We start from the raw sequence: 15,526 nt of genomic DNA, 5'->3' as shown, positions 1-15,526 counted from the left end.
TATATATATATATATATATAAAAGATACAAACACATTTGCTAGCTATGTAGTCAATGTGCATACATGCAGACAGGCAGACACACGCAGGTATTCCTCGCTTTGTTTGCAATTGTACACCCAAGGTTATCACAGGAATGCACGCAAGCAGACACACCTAAGTTAGATTGCTCGGTAGAAAAGGTGCCCACACAGGCAGACATACACAGACGTGGGCTCAAGCTTTGGGATCTGTATACAGTGAGCACACAGTAACCACTCACACACACACAGGTGTCCTGGCTGGCAGAGGTCTGCTTGCTGGACATGCACTGTACCCTCATTCCCACACCATGAGTCCACACGCGCAGACGTTCAAGGTAGGTCACTCCCTACCAGTGTGTGAACACCCAAACAGATCCACACGGGAACGGTGGAATCGTCTCCACTGGGCGGCTTTCTGCTTCCAGAAAGATAAATGTCATCCTCTCATAGATGAGTTGCCGACCCCACAAATCACTGCTCCTCGGCTGCGGTGCCCTCCCACCCCCCGACCCTCCCCCATTACTCATCCAAAGAGGAAATGCAAAGAGTAATCATAATGAGACAAGGATAAATCACTGGGCTGGGTCGGGGATGGCTCCACTCAATAAAGGGCCGTTTCCTTGGCAACCAGGGCAGGTCCTGGGAGGCAGGGGGCTCTGAGGGCCCCCGCAATGGGTGAGTGAGGGGAGCTGCAGGCCAGGACTCCATCCCTGCACCATGTCCAGCAGAAGTTTAGGGAGCCCTGGATCTAGGGGAGCAGGCAAGTCCAACCTCAATCCCAGGCACACTCATGAATTCAGCTTGCAAAGCACACATGCAGTGAAACGGAGATTGATGACCGTCTGTCCCATCCTGTATTCTACATTAAATGGTGCAAATCTTATCTTTTTTTTTTTTTTTGCCAAAGCTTATGTTTTGCTTCTAAAGAGTTAACATTTCTAAGAAAAATATTTTAAGATATTATTACATGTGCTAGATGCTTGTTTTTCAAAATTTAAATAATATGAAAGTATACAAAATAAAAAGTGAAAGTCCCTCTCTTGCAAGCCCAGCTCTACTCCCCAGGTAGCACTATTACTCTAGAACTTTCTATGGGCACATACAAATATAGATACGCCCAGCAGGGTAATAATAGACCTACCCCTTTCATAGCACGGACTATGTGCCAGGCACTGTGTAAGCACTTTATGTCCATTAGCTCTTTTAAGACTCCTAATAACCCCATAAAGTAGATACTATTATATCCCATTTCCAGATAAGAGAGCTGCAGCACAGGGTCCAGTGAGTAGCAGAACCAGGATTCAAACCCAGGCTCTCTGGCCTGGAATCCAAACTCTTATCTACTGCGCTCTACCGCCTCTTGTAACCCCTAAGATGCTAATTTCCAACTGGGCTTTTTGACTTTCTGTGTAGATGCCTGGAGATGATAAAGCTGGAGGGTCTGGAGGGGGTAGGGTTCCAAGGTTTGTAGCAGAGAAGGGAGGCAGGGGAAGAGGGACGGGGAGCTACAACCTGGGAGGGAGGCCTGGAGGATGCCCAGGGATGCTGGCATTGACTGCCACAACCTCAAAACCTCACGAAGAGACCCGTGCCCTGGCCTGGCACAGAGGAAGTGGAGCTGCCCATCTTCAGATAAGTGTATGGTTCAGGAACACCAGCAGAGACCATCTGGATGGAAAAGCAGCCTTCCTTCCCATTTTGCTGGGCCACGTCAGCCTTGGGGGCTCTCATCCATTTCCAGCGGAGGAAGGACGCCCCCCTGCAGTATCAGCAGGGGCTTTGAGCCAAGCGTGTCTGTGAGCTGCTGGCTGTCCGTGTGGAGCCACCCTCATCCATTCTCTGCCCAGCTCTGCCCCAGGAGCCGACGTCAATGGACAGCACCCGCGCCCACTGGTTTCTGGAGGAGAGATGTGAAAGGCATCCCTCCCCAGCTCCTTCTCTGCCGACACTCAGTCTGTCTGTCCCCTCTAGTCTGTACAGTCTCAACGGGAGCGATTTTTCCCCCAAGAGGGTGACGACTGGTTCTCAAGGAGTGAAAGCCTCACGTATTACGATGGCTTGTGACCTTCCAAAGAACCTCAGCACAAGACCAGATATTCAGGACATCCGTGATATTGACATTTCATGGGGCAAGGAGAGAAAAAGTCTCCAAAGGCTACTCCCTGGGAGGGGTGTATTTGTTTCCCAGGGGCGCCGTAACAGAGTAGCACAAACTGATGGCTTGGAACCACCACACTTGTTCCCTTGCAGTTCTGGAGGCAAGAAGTCTGGAATCAAGGTGTCAGTGGGACCGTGCTTCCTCTGAAGCCTCTAGGGAAGAACCCGTTCCTGCCTCTTCCGGTTTCACGTGGTTGCTGAGATCCCTGGTGTACCTCGGCTTGTGGCCGCAACACCCCAATCTCTGCTCCCTTCTTCAGGTGGCCCCCTTCCCTGTGTCTCTGTATCCAAATTCCCCTCTTCTTATAATGACCAGTCACTGGGTGAGGGCCCACGCTAATCCAGCATGATCTTGCTGTGGACTGAATGTTTGTGTCCCCTCCACTCTCTGCCAAAATTCATATGTTGAAGCCTAACCTTCAATGTGATGGTATTAAGAGGTGGGGCCTTTGGGAGGTCATTAGGTCTAGATGAGGTCATGCAGGTAGGACCCTCATGGTGGGAGTAGTGTCCTTATTGGGAGAAAACAGGGCAATCTCTCTCACTCTTCATGAGGAAAGGTCATATGAATGCACATCGAGAAGGCAGCCGTCTGCAAGCTAGGAAGAGAGTCCTCACCAGACACCAAACCTGCCAGCACCTTGATCTTGGTCTTCCCAGCCCCCAGAACTGTGAGAAATAAATGTCTGCTGTTTAAACCCCCTAGTCTATGGTATTTTGTTAGAGCAGCCTGAGCTACCTAAGATAAAACTCACCTTAACTTGATTACCCCTGCAAAGACCCTACTTCTAAATAAAGTCACATTCCTAAGCATGGGGGGTTAGGACTTAGGCATATCCTGGGTGGGAAGCAAATCAACCTACAATGGGACAATGATGAATAGTGGTTGAGAAGCACGGTTCTGTGCCTACAGCTCCTTTGAGGAGCCCCACTTCCTGTCCTCTCTGCTCACCTCTCCCTGCTGTTGCTAGTGCCTGGATGCCTCCACAGCCCTTCCGGGCTCCTTTGATCCTGCCCACCCTCTCTAAATAGTCTCTCCTTTATATTCTCTTAAGTTAAACCCTAGCACTGTTCTAAGCCCTTTATATACATCACTTTCTTGCCAGGACCTTGACTGATACAATTCAATTTCCAAAAATGGTGATGTGGCACTTTGGAAACTCTCAGACACAGCAAGTGGGGCTGTTCATTGGTGCAACCACTTTGGAAAGTAGACTGGCAGTATCTGGTCCAGCTGAAGATATACACGCACTGTGACCCAGACCTGCTTTCCTGGAAATTTGCCCTAGAGAAAAGGAGCCCATGGACTTCAGGAGACATGGAATAAAAGTGCACCAGGCAGCATTGTTTGCAACAGCCCCAAACTGGAAATAATCCAAAAGTCTGTCAAATGGAAAATGGTTCAATTATAGCCATTGTCCTGTTATTATTGTAATACAGTAGAGCCATACAATGGAATAATACTCAGCCAGGAAATGAACTGCAACAACACACAAAAACACAGATGAATCCCAAAAAAACATAACGTTAAATTTTAAAAAGTAATATGCAAAAGAATATATATGATATTATTCCACTTATATAAAATTCAAAACAGGCAAAACTAAACTATATTATTCAGGGATACATTCTTAGGAGAGGAAAATTATAAAGAAAAGTAAGGATAATGCAAAATTTCTCATCAGGACTCTTCAAAAGTTTCAAGGTGATGAAAAACAAGGAAAGATTTCCTTGTCGCAGACCCAAGGAAACTAAGGTGACGTGACAACTGAATGCAATGTGGCATTCTAGACTGGCTCCTGGAACAATAACAAAAAAAGAACTTGAGTAGAAAAACTAGTAAAATCCAGATAAAGTCTGTAGTTTGGTTCACAGTATTGTACCGATATGACTTTCTTTGTTTGATAAACATACCACAGTTATGGAAGATGTTTTTATTAGAGGAAGCTGGGTGAGACATACACAGTAACCCTCGGTATTTTTTTGTAGTTATTTTATCCAACTAAAATTGTTTAAAAATGAAAAGATTTTTTAAAGCAATAATGATTCTTGTAAAATTAAGGATAATAGTTACCTCTTGGAGGGGTTGACTGGGAAGGAAAATACGGAGGCCAGGCGCTCTTCATTTCCTTGACCTGGATGGTAGGTGCACACGTGTTTGATTTAAACTAGACATTTATGTTTTATGTACTTTTCTATATATTAGTTATTTCTCACAACATTTTAATGTTAAAAAAAGACAAAAGAATGATATCACTTCTATGTGGAATCTAAAATATGACACAAATGAACTTATCTACGAAACAGAAACAGACTCACAGACATAGAGAACAGACTTGTGGTTGCCAAGGGGGAGGGAGTGGGAGAGGGAAGGATTGGGGGTTTGGGATTAGCAGATGCAAACTATTATATAGAGAATGAATAAACAACAAGGTGCTACTGTATAGCACAGGGAACTATATTCAATAGCCTGTGATAAACCATAATGGAAAAGAATATGAAAAAGAATGCATATATATACGTATAACTGAATCACTTTGCTATACTGCAGAAACTAACACAACCTTGTAAATCAACTATACTTCAATAAGATATAATTTTTTAAAAAGAAAAGAAAGTTTTTAAAAACTACTATTAAAAAAAAAGAGAGAGAGATTATCACTCACAGCAGAGATGTTGATTAGAAACCCACAGCTAGCGAAAGAGGAAAGAATGGTGATGAAGGCAAATAAAAACCTCTCTCTGGTAAAGAGAGAGGGAAGGGGACTTCCCTGGTGGCGCAGTGGGTTAGACTCCACACTCCCAATGCAGGAGGCCCGGGTTCAATCCCTCGTCAGGGAACTAGATCCCACATGCATGCTGCAACTAAGAGTTGGCGTGCTCCAACTAAGGAACTCACCTGCTGCAACTAAGGAGCCCACCTGCTGCAACTAAGACCCAGTGCAACCAAATAAATAAATATTTAAAAAAAGAGAGAGAGAGGGAAGGAGGGAGAGCGGGAGGGAGGCAACATTGCCTTTATCGCAAAAGTCCAGCGAATTCACACCCACTCTATACATACAGGTGTTTTTACACGAACAGCGCAACCACGCATTATTCTGCTCCCAAGACAATACCTCATCAATATCCTCCAAGTCAGCGCATGCTCGGAACAGGGCTCATTCTTAATCCCACCCCACCCTCCATCCCCAGATGGATATTCAGGTTGTCCCTGGTGTCTCTCTGAGGCACACCAGGCTGCTATCCGCCTCCGCGTACACAACCCTGTACACCTTGGCGAGGCTTTCTAGAGACTCAGTTTCCCCAGGTGGAGGGTCTGTTCACGGTCGGAAAGCTGTTGTCAAGAATTCATCAATATGGGACTCTTCTGCCCTGTTGCTTTTTTTTTTTTTTTTTTTTTTTTTTTGCGGTACGCGGGCCTCTCACTGTCGTGGTCTCTCCCGTTGCAGAGCACAGGCTCCGGACGCGCAGACTCAGCGGCCATGGCTCACGGGCCGCGGCATGTGGGATCTTCCCGGACCGGGGCACGAACCCGTGTCCACTGCATCAGCAGGCGGACTCTCAACCACTGCGCCACCAGGGAAGCCCCTGTTGCTTTTTTTTAAACTATTTTTTATTGGGGTGAAATATATATAACATTTGCCATCTTGACCGTTTTTAAGTGTACAACTCAGTGGCACTGATAACATTCACAATGTTGTGCAGCCATCGCCACTTTCCATCTCCGAAGCTTTATCCCCCCAGAACTAAACTCCCATCAGCAGTAGCTCCTCCTTTCCCCCTCTCCCCAGCCCTGCTCACCTCTAGTCCACCTTCTGTCTCTAGGAAGCTGCCTGTTGTAGATATTTCCTAAGAGTGAAACACAAAGGGCAAATATTATGTGAACCCTGTTGCTTTTTATCTTCCCCTCCCCAGACACTCTCCCCATCCAGGCACCAGCCTGCCAGAGGGGACTGAGCGGAGGAAAACCAAGAGGGGAAATTCTGGCTTTTAGTTTCAAGAGGGAAGATGCAGAAGAGTGTCTATTGAAGGAGTATTTCTTCCTGCACCCAGGGAATTACAACAAGGAAAATGGTCTAAACTAGGAGGAGGGGAGGGGTCAGAGAGTGGAAGGGAAAGTTAGAAGTGGATGAAAGCCTCCAGGAAGGGACACACGTGTTGCAGACTGTTCGGGGTTAGCGCTAAGTATGGGAACTCCCGTGAGATTTGGGATCTGAAAGCAAAGGTGACCTGGGCCGCATTTCCGGTCTGCAATCCTCAGTCGTGCTAGCAGAGTTGGCAGAAGGCGACATACAGCAGCCTGTATATCACTATAAGGCCACAACTTTTCATGGCTCTGGAGTAGCGTGGAGGACAGTCCACTCCTTCTGTGCTTCTGAGAACAGAGCAGTGAGCTGTCAGACAGAGCGGGGGTCTCATTGCCGCAGACAAATCCATCACTGGCCTCAGACACCGTCACAGACACCATCCTGAGGGGAGGGGTGACGACCCAGCCGAAACTGACTACATAAGCACCCATCAACCCCAAATACAGTGCCTCCCAAGGAAGAAGGGGGTTAGGGAAGAAATTTTAATTGGCTGAGGACTCCCTCGAGTAGTGAATTTATCATGAATTAACTGGAAATAATTTTCTGCCCAACTGGTTAATTTTCTGCATCATTGGGAGGGAGGGGGCGGTATTGGGACAGAAACCAGATTCAGTTACAGAATAACAAAAACTTGCATTTCTTGCCCAGCTGAGTTCTGAGGGCTAAGAAACCCAAAGCCATCGCTCAGATTTTAAATCTCAATGGCATTTCTGAATTTTTCTCCATAAGTATTGTAACGATTTGTGCTCCCCTAACGGACATGCAAGTATGACGTTTCCCTACACCCATGCCAACACCCATTGCCAATCTGAAAGGTACATATCAAAAAGAAAAGTTCACTTCTCTCTGCCCGAACAATCAGTTACATGCACCTGTCCATGGCACGATGAATTCTGTCCACACCAGCTCTTGGTGCAGAAGTGGGAAGAGAATATCAAACCAATGTTGATGGATTTGGAACGGCAAGTTTCTGGTTGGGAAAATATCGTGGTTCCGGGAGAGGTGTTGTTCCTTCGGGGGTTGTGAAGATCATGTTCAGGGCAACAACCACATGGAGGTGACTTTACTGGAAGGAGCTGGGATGCTCTAGGACAGATCCCAGGAGATGCTCCACCCACCCAGCAGCCAAGCTCTCAGCATCCTCCTCTCCTGCAGACCCATTTTTCTACCAAGGATCATCACCATCGATCAGGATACCTACCTGGGCACCCACTCTAGGTCCTCTGCCATCAGTCGAGACCTTTACCTCTGTCTTTGCACCAGTGCACAGACTCTCAAGGCTGGAGGAGGCTCAAGTTCAACTATGTAACAGATGCTTAAACTCCTCTGTGGCCGTATCAGAGATGGAATGCGCCTTCCTTCCCAACACAGCCCATCCCAGCCCTGAAGCCCTGACTGTAGAAAGTCCTCGTCACTAAGAGCTGGAGGCTGGGTGTCTGTAGGTTCCACATTCCTCCAGGGACACAGAGTGAGTGGAAGCTCCTCTCACATGTCAATTCTCATTTCTTCGAGAACGGTATTCTACCCACATATATGTTATAAGTTTCCTAGGGCTGGCATAGCAAAGTACCACACACTTGATGGTTTAAAACAACAAGAAAGTATTGTCTCACAGTTCTGGAGGCCAGTCCAAAATCAAGGTGTCAGGAGGATTGGTTCCTTCTGGAGGGTCTGAGGGAGAATTTGTCCCACGCCTCTCTTTGAGCTTCTGGGGGCCACTGGCAATACTTAGCGTCCCTTGGCATGAAGATATGTCACCCCAATCTCTGCCTCTGTCTTCACATCCCCTTCTCCTCTGTGTTTCTCCTCCTTTTCTTATAAGGTCACAAGTAATTGGATTTAGGGCTCACCCAGGTAATCCAGAATGATCTCATCCTGAGATCCTTAATTACATCTGCAAAGGCCCTTTTTCCAGATAAGTTTATATATTAGTCTGTTTGGGCTGCTATAAGGAAATGCTACAGATAGGGTAGCTTATAAACAACAGAAATTTCTTTCTCACAGTTCTGGAGGGTGGAAGTCTGAGATCAGAGTGCCAGCATGGTTGTGTGTGGGTCCTCTTCCTGATTCATAGCCATCACCTTTTCCCATGTCCTCACATGGTAGAAGGGGCTGAGGAGCTCTGTGGGATCTCTTTTACAAGGGCATTAATCCCATTCATAAGGGCTCCATCCTCATGACCTAATCACCTCCCAAAGGCTCCACCTCCAAATACCATCAATATTGGGGGTTAGGATTTCAGCGTGAATTTGGGTGGGGGGACACAAACATTCAGACCATAGTACGTCACATTCACAAGTTCCTGGTAGACATATCATTTGGGGCTCCATCATTCAACCCAGTACACACCCCAAGCTCTTTATTCTGCCAACAGAGCAGCCTCTGTCTTCCTGCTGTTCCTCAAGTTGCAAAATGTCAAGTCCATTCTAATCCCTTTGGTACTGGTATGGTCCACCTAATTGTGCCATATACCAGTAGACTTTTTCTCTTCACTTTTTCCCTCCCTCCTCCTTGCTTTCCACATCTACATTTTTTCTCTCTGTTGTACATCTGGGCTTTTAGATACAGTTTTTCGTCTCCATTTCTCTCTCCACTCCCCCCATAATAATCAGAACTGTCATTACAAATGTTGCATCTTTGGGGCTATAGGCAGAAGAAGTGGTGACATTAGTGAAAAATGCAGAAGAAAGAGTTTAACCCACAAGCACACATGCTCCTCCCTCAAATGCACACAGCGTGTGCTATTGCAGGTGCACATACATGTAGCAGGTGTATGGCCACATGTGTGCACACATAAGTGCTGTAATATGCATACGTGTGCATGCATGCCACGTGGCCATGATACATGCTTGGCCCTTGCACATGCACGCACAAACATGCAGGATGCCTGTGTATGTATATGTGCTGCAACATGTCTGTGCATGCATGTTGTGTGGATGTTATACATGCTATAGTGTTGCACGTGTATGCACAAACATGCCCAGGCACATTTGTACACGTATGTGCTGTGGTGCGTGCATGTCTGTGCACACACATGCCATGTGTAAACGGTGTGTGCCATAGCCAGCACGCGCGCTCACACACACACAGGCTATGTGGGCCCGGGGTTCCATGGTCCAGGCCCACATCAAGCCAAGAGATGTGGGTCAAACAGCAGCCGAGCCAGGCCTCCCCCCGGCCAGTCCTCCCTCCCACTGGTCTCCAGAAACAAAGACAGTTTAGCAAGAACTCCCCAGCTAAGCGGTTTTTTTAAGACCTTCAGCCAGCAGCTGCCTGGCTGAGCTGAACGTCTCACTTTATTAGTGAGTTTGGCCTTGGGTGTCTGGCTGTTTGATCAATCCTGCCGGGGGTCAGTGATATTTCCTCCGGGCCCCCCGCCCCCGCCTCCGCATCCCTGCGCACCCGATGAACAGCGGTGCCCCTGGACCGCTGATCACCTATTGATTTTCCAGCTGGAGGCTGCATCCGCCGCCAGCTGCCATCTCCAGCCCTGTCACCGGGACCCCTTGGTGACTAACGGATCCCCCGGGCCCCTTCCCAACCCCCCCTCACTTCAGACCCAGCTCCCCTCCCCGCAGGTCCACCCTGCCCGGCTTGCTTTGTCTGTGTTCAGGCTCTGCCCTGTCTCTCAGGGCTGAGTACTAGGGCCACAGACACCAAAGTCAAGGTCTTTTCCCAGTGACTCCCCCTGACCAACCCAAGCAACCTGGCTTTGAATCCCAACTGTGTGACCTTGGGAAAGTCACTTCAAGCCCTCTGTGCCTCAGTTTCCTCATCTGTAAAGCTGGGGCATATTAGGACCTACCCATCATGTGTATAAGCCAGCAGTTTCTAAAGTATGTCCTGTGGACCTCTGGGGGTCCCCTCCCAGAATGTCCCTAATAGTTAAAACTATGTTCATAATAATACTAAGATGCTACTTATTTTTTTTTGCTCTCAATTAAAGATTTTTTTTTTTACTCTCAGTGTAGTGTTCCAGCCACTACATGAAATGTGATATCACAAACCTTGAAGGCAGAAGCAGGTATGAAAACCCAGCTGTTTTCTATTAAGCCTGACATTATAGAGATTTGCAAAAATGTAAAACAATGCCATTGCTTCCTTCTCCCTAAAATGTTTGTGTTGGAAAATATATTTATTTTTCATAAAATATTTATGTTAATATGTAATGTGTTTATTATGGTGATTTTAAATAAATAATGAACAAATATTATTACAACTTCTCAGTTTAACTCCTCGAACGGTAAACAGTGACAGATACAGCCCACATTAACAAAAGCTCTGAGATCCTCAATAATTTGTAAGAGTGTAAAGAGTTCTTCAGGTCAGAAAGTTTGAGAACTGCTGATACAAGATGCCAGCACAGCACCTGGTCACTGCAGTATTATTATGATTATGACTGAGTAATTATCATTGGGGGTAAATATCAAGGGGTGATTTCCCGCCCCGAACTGGGGGTTCTCAGGGGTATGGGATGGGGAGAGGGGTTTGCTGGAGACCCTGATTAGGGATTTAGTCTCTGTAGCCAAATGGCAAATGTGGGTTCCCTCTTCTGGCTCCGAGAGCTCTCCATCCTCACCTGGCACTCACTGTCAACTTGGGGTGCTCGGCCCTACTGCCACGGGAAGGGAACACCTGGCTGACCTGTGACCAGGCACCTGGTGCTGCCTGCACCACGTGCTGTAGCCGTGCTCAGAGGGTTGAAGTTGGTGCCAACAGGGCAGAGGAGGGTAATAATAATAGCTCCTCCTTGCTTAGCATCCAGGTGTGTCAGACACTGTCGTAAGCATTTTAGAAAATTTAAGTCATTTGATCCCTGCAACAATCTTATGCGGTTGTTTTAAAATGTGCCTGGGATTTTGTTGTAATCAGGTATGCTAGCTTGACAGACAAGGAGGCAACGTCTTAAAAGAAGAGTTTACTAATCCCAGTTTCCAAGAGGAGGGGGCATGTCCCACCATGCAGGGCCACGTGGAAGCAGAGGAGGGAGGGGAAAGCGTGGGCCAGAGCCTTTATTGTGGTTTGCACAGGAAGGAATGGGCGAGACAAGGTAAGCAGTTCAGGGTTGGCTGGCTTGAATAACTTAGTGGGGTCCAGGCTACAGGGGCTGTCACTAGCTGTCTGATGCCTGTACCTGGCCCTGGGGTGATGGAGGGCAGGGAGAATATCAGCTTGGTGTGTAAGATAAAGGAGATGATTGGGGTGTGGGCTCTGGATTGATGTACTTGCAGGTGAAAAGTGTGCTCCGGCTAGCTGTTTACTAGGAATTACCTAGACCTGGGAGAGGCTGTCCCTCCGTGGGCTGCAAGATGCCAAAGCATCACAAGACACACACACACAAGCATGAATAATACAGAGAGGTACTATTATTATCTTCTTTTCAAAGCAAGGGGCTAAGTGTCCTGCCCAAGACCCACAGCTGGGAGGTGGTGACAGCAGGTCTTGAACACTTGAACTGTGGCTCAAAGGCCAGCACTGCTCACTGGCTGGTCTCCAACAGACCGGGACCTGGACTGGGCTGGAGCCAGTCCCCAAGAGCCCTTGGCTGTGGCCGTGGCCTCAACCTCCTGGCCCTGGCACAGATGGGCACCGTTCTGTGGTCAGGCTGTAGATCTGAGCACCATGACCTTGGGCAATGGCCCCTGGTGGGTGCTATTCCTCCTGTACTTGGGCCACTACACAGGCACCTTGACCACTTCAGGCTGCAGGAAGGATGGCCACAATGAACAAAAATGCAGACAAGGGGTGCCCTGGGATGCTTTGCACATCCCACTGGCCCCTCAGATTTACTACTGCCCACCTGCTCCCCATACCACGTCCCCAGGTCTGCAAGGACCCTGACGGTGGGGCAGGGGGCTCTGAGGGTGGCCACCTCCCAGAGGTGGCCTTACACCCTTCCTCTGCCTGCCCCAACTCAACTCTGAAGGATCCTGGCAGGCCCTGTCAATAATTAGAACTTCATAAAGGTTAGCTGGTACTATTTGATTTCTGTTGTTGTTTGTAGCATCATGAACTGTAAACTGGGGAGTCATGTCTTGACTACCGGCAGGTGGTCAAGATTCAAGGACCTGCGCAGGGTAAGTCCAGCTCTGAGCAGAGTGGGCAGAACAGGGGACTCAGTGGTGGGCGGTGCGGGGGAGGCTCCTTCCTTTCCGAGGTGCTCAGGCCGGGACCAGGGCAGCGGGAAGCGGGCCCGGTGGGCAGGTGGCCAGAGTGGGCCGGGCAAGGACAGGGGTCTGCCCCGCTCTGGGCACTCCCCCGCCTCAGGACCCAGAACAGGACTGGGGAGTCCCGGCCGCGGAAACGCGGGGCGCCAGCGTCCCCTGCCGGCGACAGCGTGCAGCACCGGCCCGAGCGTCCCGCCGCCTCCGCCTGCGCTGGGGGCGCGCGAGGTACCCTAGGCTCAGCAACCGGGGCCAGGACTCGGGGCAGGCACCAGCCTCGCCCTGAGCAGGGACCGTGGCTCTGCAGGCTGGCCCCCCGCCGAGAGCACGGGCAAGCCCCGGGGGGTGGGGACCCAGCGCGATATGCATCCGCCTTGGCCAAGGCCCCTGGCCCTTGAGCCTCAATTCTTCCTTGCAAGGAACAAAGGAGCGGGGGATTATCTTCCCCCAAGGCAGCGTCCTTGCAACCTTGTCCTTGACGGTGTCCCTGCCTTCCCTCCTGTCCAGTCCCGACCCTGCCGATCCCCTACCCCACGTGCGTGACACTTTCTGTAATTCCAAATCTCAGTATGTCATTCCTCCACTTAAGACCCTTCAGACGGAATGGTTGTCACATAAAACCTTGCTTTCCTGTTAGAATAAACACGGGTCAAACAGACCCAGTTTGGCAGAAAATGGAGCTGACCAGCTCAGGGCCACCAACCCCTTAGGAATCACGGGGGCTGGAGGCCCCCAGAGCTTCAGACTGCTTGGCCAGAAGGGGACCCATTCTCCCAAGGAAATAGCCTTACCAAGGTGGGTTCCATTTCCAGACCAGGCTTCAGAAGCCCATTTAGCCCGTCGTGGCCTGGACCTAATATGGAAGACTGTCTTGTTCTGGGGGCTGCATAAGCATCACCCCATAACTTGGTGGCACAAAACTACCACTTTATTATGCCCACAGGTTCTGTGGGTTGGGAATCCGGACAGGGCACAGTGGGGATGTCTTGTCTCTGCTATCTGGGGCCTCCTTCACAGTCCTTCACACTGCCCTGCCTCTCCATGTTTGCTCTGCCAGGGTGAGGGAAGCAAGGTACCAAAACACATCCCTTTCCGCTCCGCCCACCGCAAGGCTGGGACCGCCAGGTCTGGGGAGTCACTGCCTCCATGTGGCCAGCAGAGGGCAGCACAGCCCCACTCTGCAGCGACAGACGCTGAGCAGATTGACAGGACCAACCGCGGGATGGAACTGAGGGCCACACTGAGGACCCTCCACATCTCTGGCTAAGGATGGGGTGCAGGCTGAATGTGCAATCATCTTCCAGCATGTGAGCTCCAGGGAGCAGAGACTTGGATGTGTGCACTGCCGTATCTCCCAGGGCCCCATCTGAAGAAGACGATCAATACCTGTTAGAATGTAGGGGTGAGTGTAGTGAGCGTGCGTGCGGGTCTGGATGGGTCTGTCCCTGATGCCACCACTCACCTGAAGGGTCCAGCAGCCCCACACAGCTCTTGCTCACACTGGCTCCCCCCTGGGAAGACCCAGGGTCCCGAGCCCCAAGGTCAGGGAGGCTCCACTCCAGGCCTCCGTGGACGCCTCACACACCCACATCCCTCCCCTCTGCTCAGACTGGCCACCTCTGCCCATCTGGGCAGCCCTCATCACTGCATCCCCTCCTTTCCTGGGGTGTCTTTGCACCTCTCTTATTTAATGAAATGAGGCCTCCTTGACGAGGGTGTGGGAACCTGCAGATCATGGCAGACTGGGGAGGCTAGGATAGGTATGCAGGGAGGGGGCAGCTGAAAGCCTTCTGGGACAGAGTCTCCCTGAGAAGAGCAGAGGCCCCAGGTCGCTGAGCAGCTCCTGGCCCGGGACCTTTCTAGAGCCCCACGATGGCGCTCACCCCAGCAGCACCACACACTTGACTGACTGATGTTCTAAGTTATTATCCTCATTGGACAGATAAGGAAACTGGGATGAAGACGGAAACTGTATCTTACCAAGGGTCACAGACTTGTCTGATTGTGAGACTGGGAGTCTTCTCCAGACACAAATGAGTACATTTTGAATTATTCCATTTGTATGAAATTCTAGAAAAGGCAAAGCTAATTGATAGTGGCAGAAAGCAGACTAGCGATGCTTGAGGCCAGGGGGGTGGGGGTGGGGAATTACCTAGAAAAGATCGGGGGAAGTCTTTGGAAAGAAGTGTTTATACTTGCTTTGGGTGGTCATCTGGGGTTTGTATATTTGTCAAAACTCATTGAACGATCCAAATAAAATGAGTGCCTTTATTATATGTAAATTATACTTCAGTAAAAGTTCTTCGCTTTTTGTTTTTTGGGTTTTTTAAAAATTTTTTAACTTATTTTTTTATTGAAGTATAGTTGATTTACAATGTGTTAATTTCTGCTGTACAGCAAAGTGACTCAGTTATACAAATACATATTCTTTTTAATATGCTTTTCCATTATGGTTTATCCCAGGATATTGAATATATAGTTCCCCGTGCTATATGGTAGGACCTTGTTGTTTATCCCTTCTATATGTAATAGTTGTTTATTCTATATGTAATAGTTTGCATCTACAAACTCCCAATCCATCCCTCCCCCACCCCTCCTCCCCCTTGGCAATCACAAGTCTGTTCTCTGTGTCTGTGAGTCTGTTTCTGTTTCATAGGTAGGTTCATTTGTGCCATATTTTAGATTCCACACATAAGTGACATCACACGGTATTTGACTTTCTCTGTCTGACTTACATCACCTAGAATGTAATCCTTAGTTGCACCCACGTCACTGCACATGGTGTTGTTTCGTTCTTTTCTGTGGCTGAGTTGTTTTCTGTTTTTAATCCAGGTCTTCTGACTCAGCTTTCAGTCCACTTGCCCCCCACCACTCAGGAGACATCCAGTCGTGCTATCACAGATGTGTCGTCGTGGCCTGCAAGAGTTATTCATGGGTGTCAGAATGCCATCTGGGCACAAACCAGGGGAGCAGTCAGCAGAGAGTCAGGATGAAAGCAGGACCCTCTCATCCTCATTCTGGCTGGAACAGACTAATCAACTGGCGAAGATCAAATGTCGAAATTTTACACCATCTGTGTCCCCTCAGAACTGGGA

This window comes from Grampus griseus, assembly GCF_964374135.1.
Source record: "Grampus griseus genome assembly, chromosome: 14".
NCBI lineage: Eukaryota > Metazoa > Chordata > Mammalia > Artiodactyla > Delphinidae > Grampus > Grampus griseus.
The sequence above is the reverse complement of the archived record's forward strand: the minus strand, read 5'-3'. Positions refer to the sequence as shown.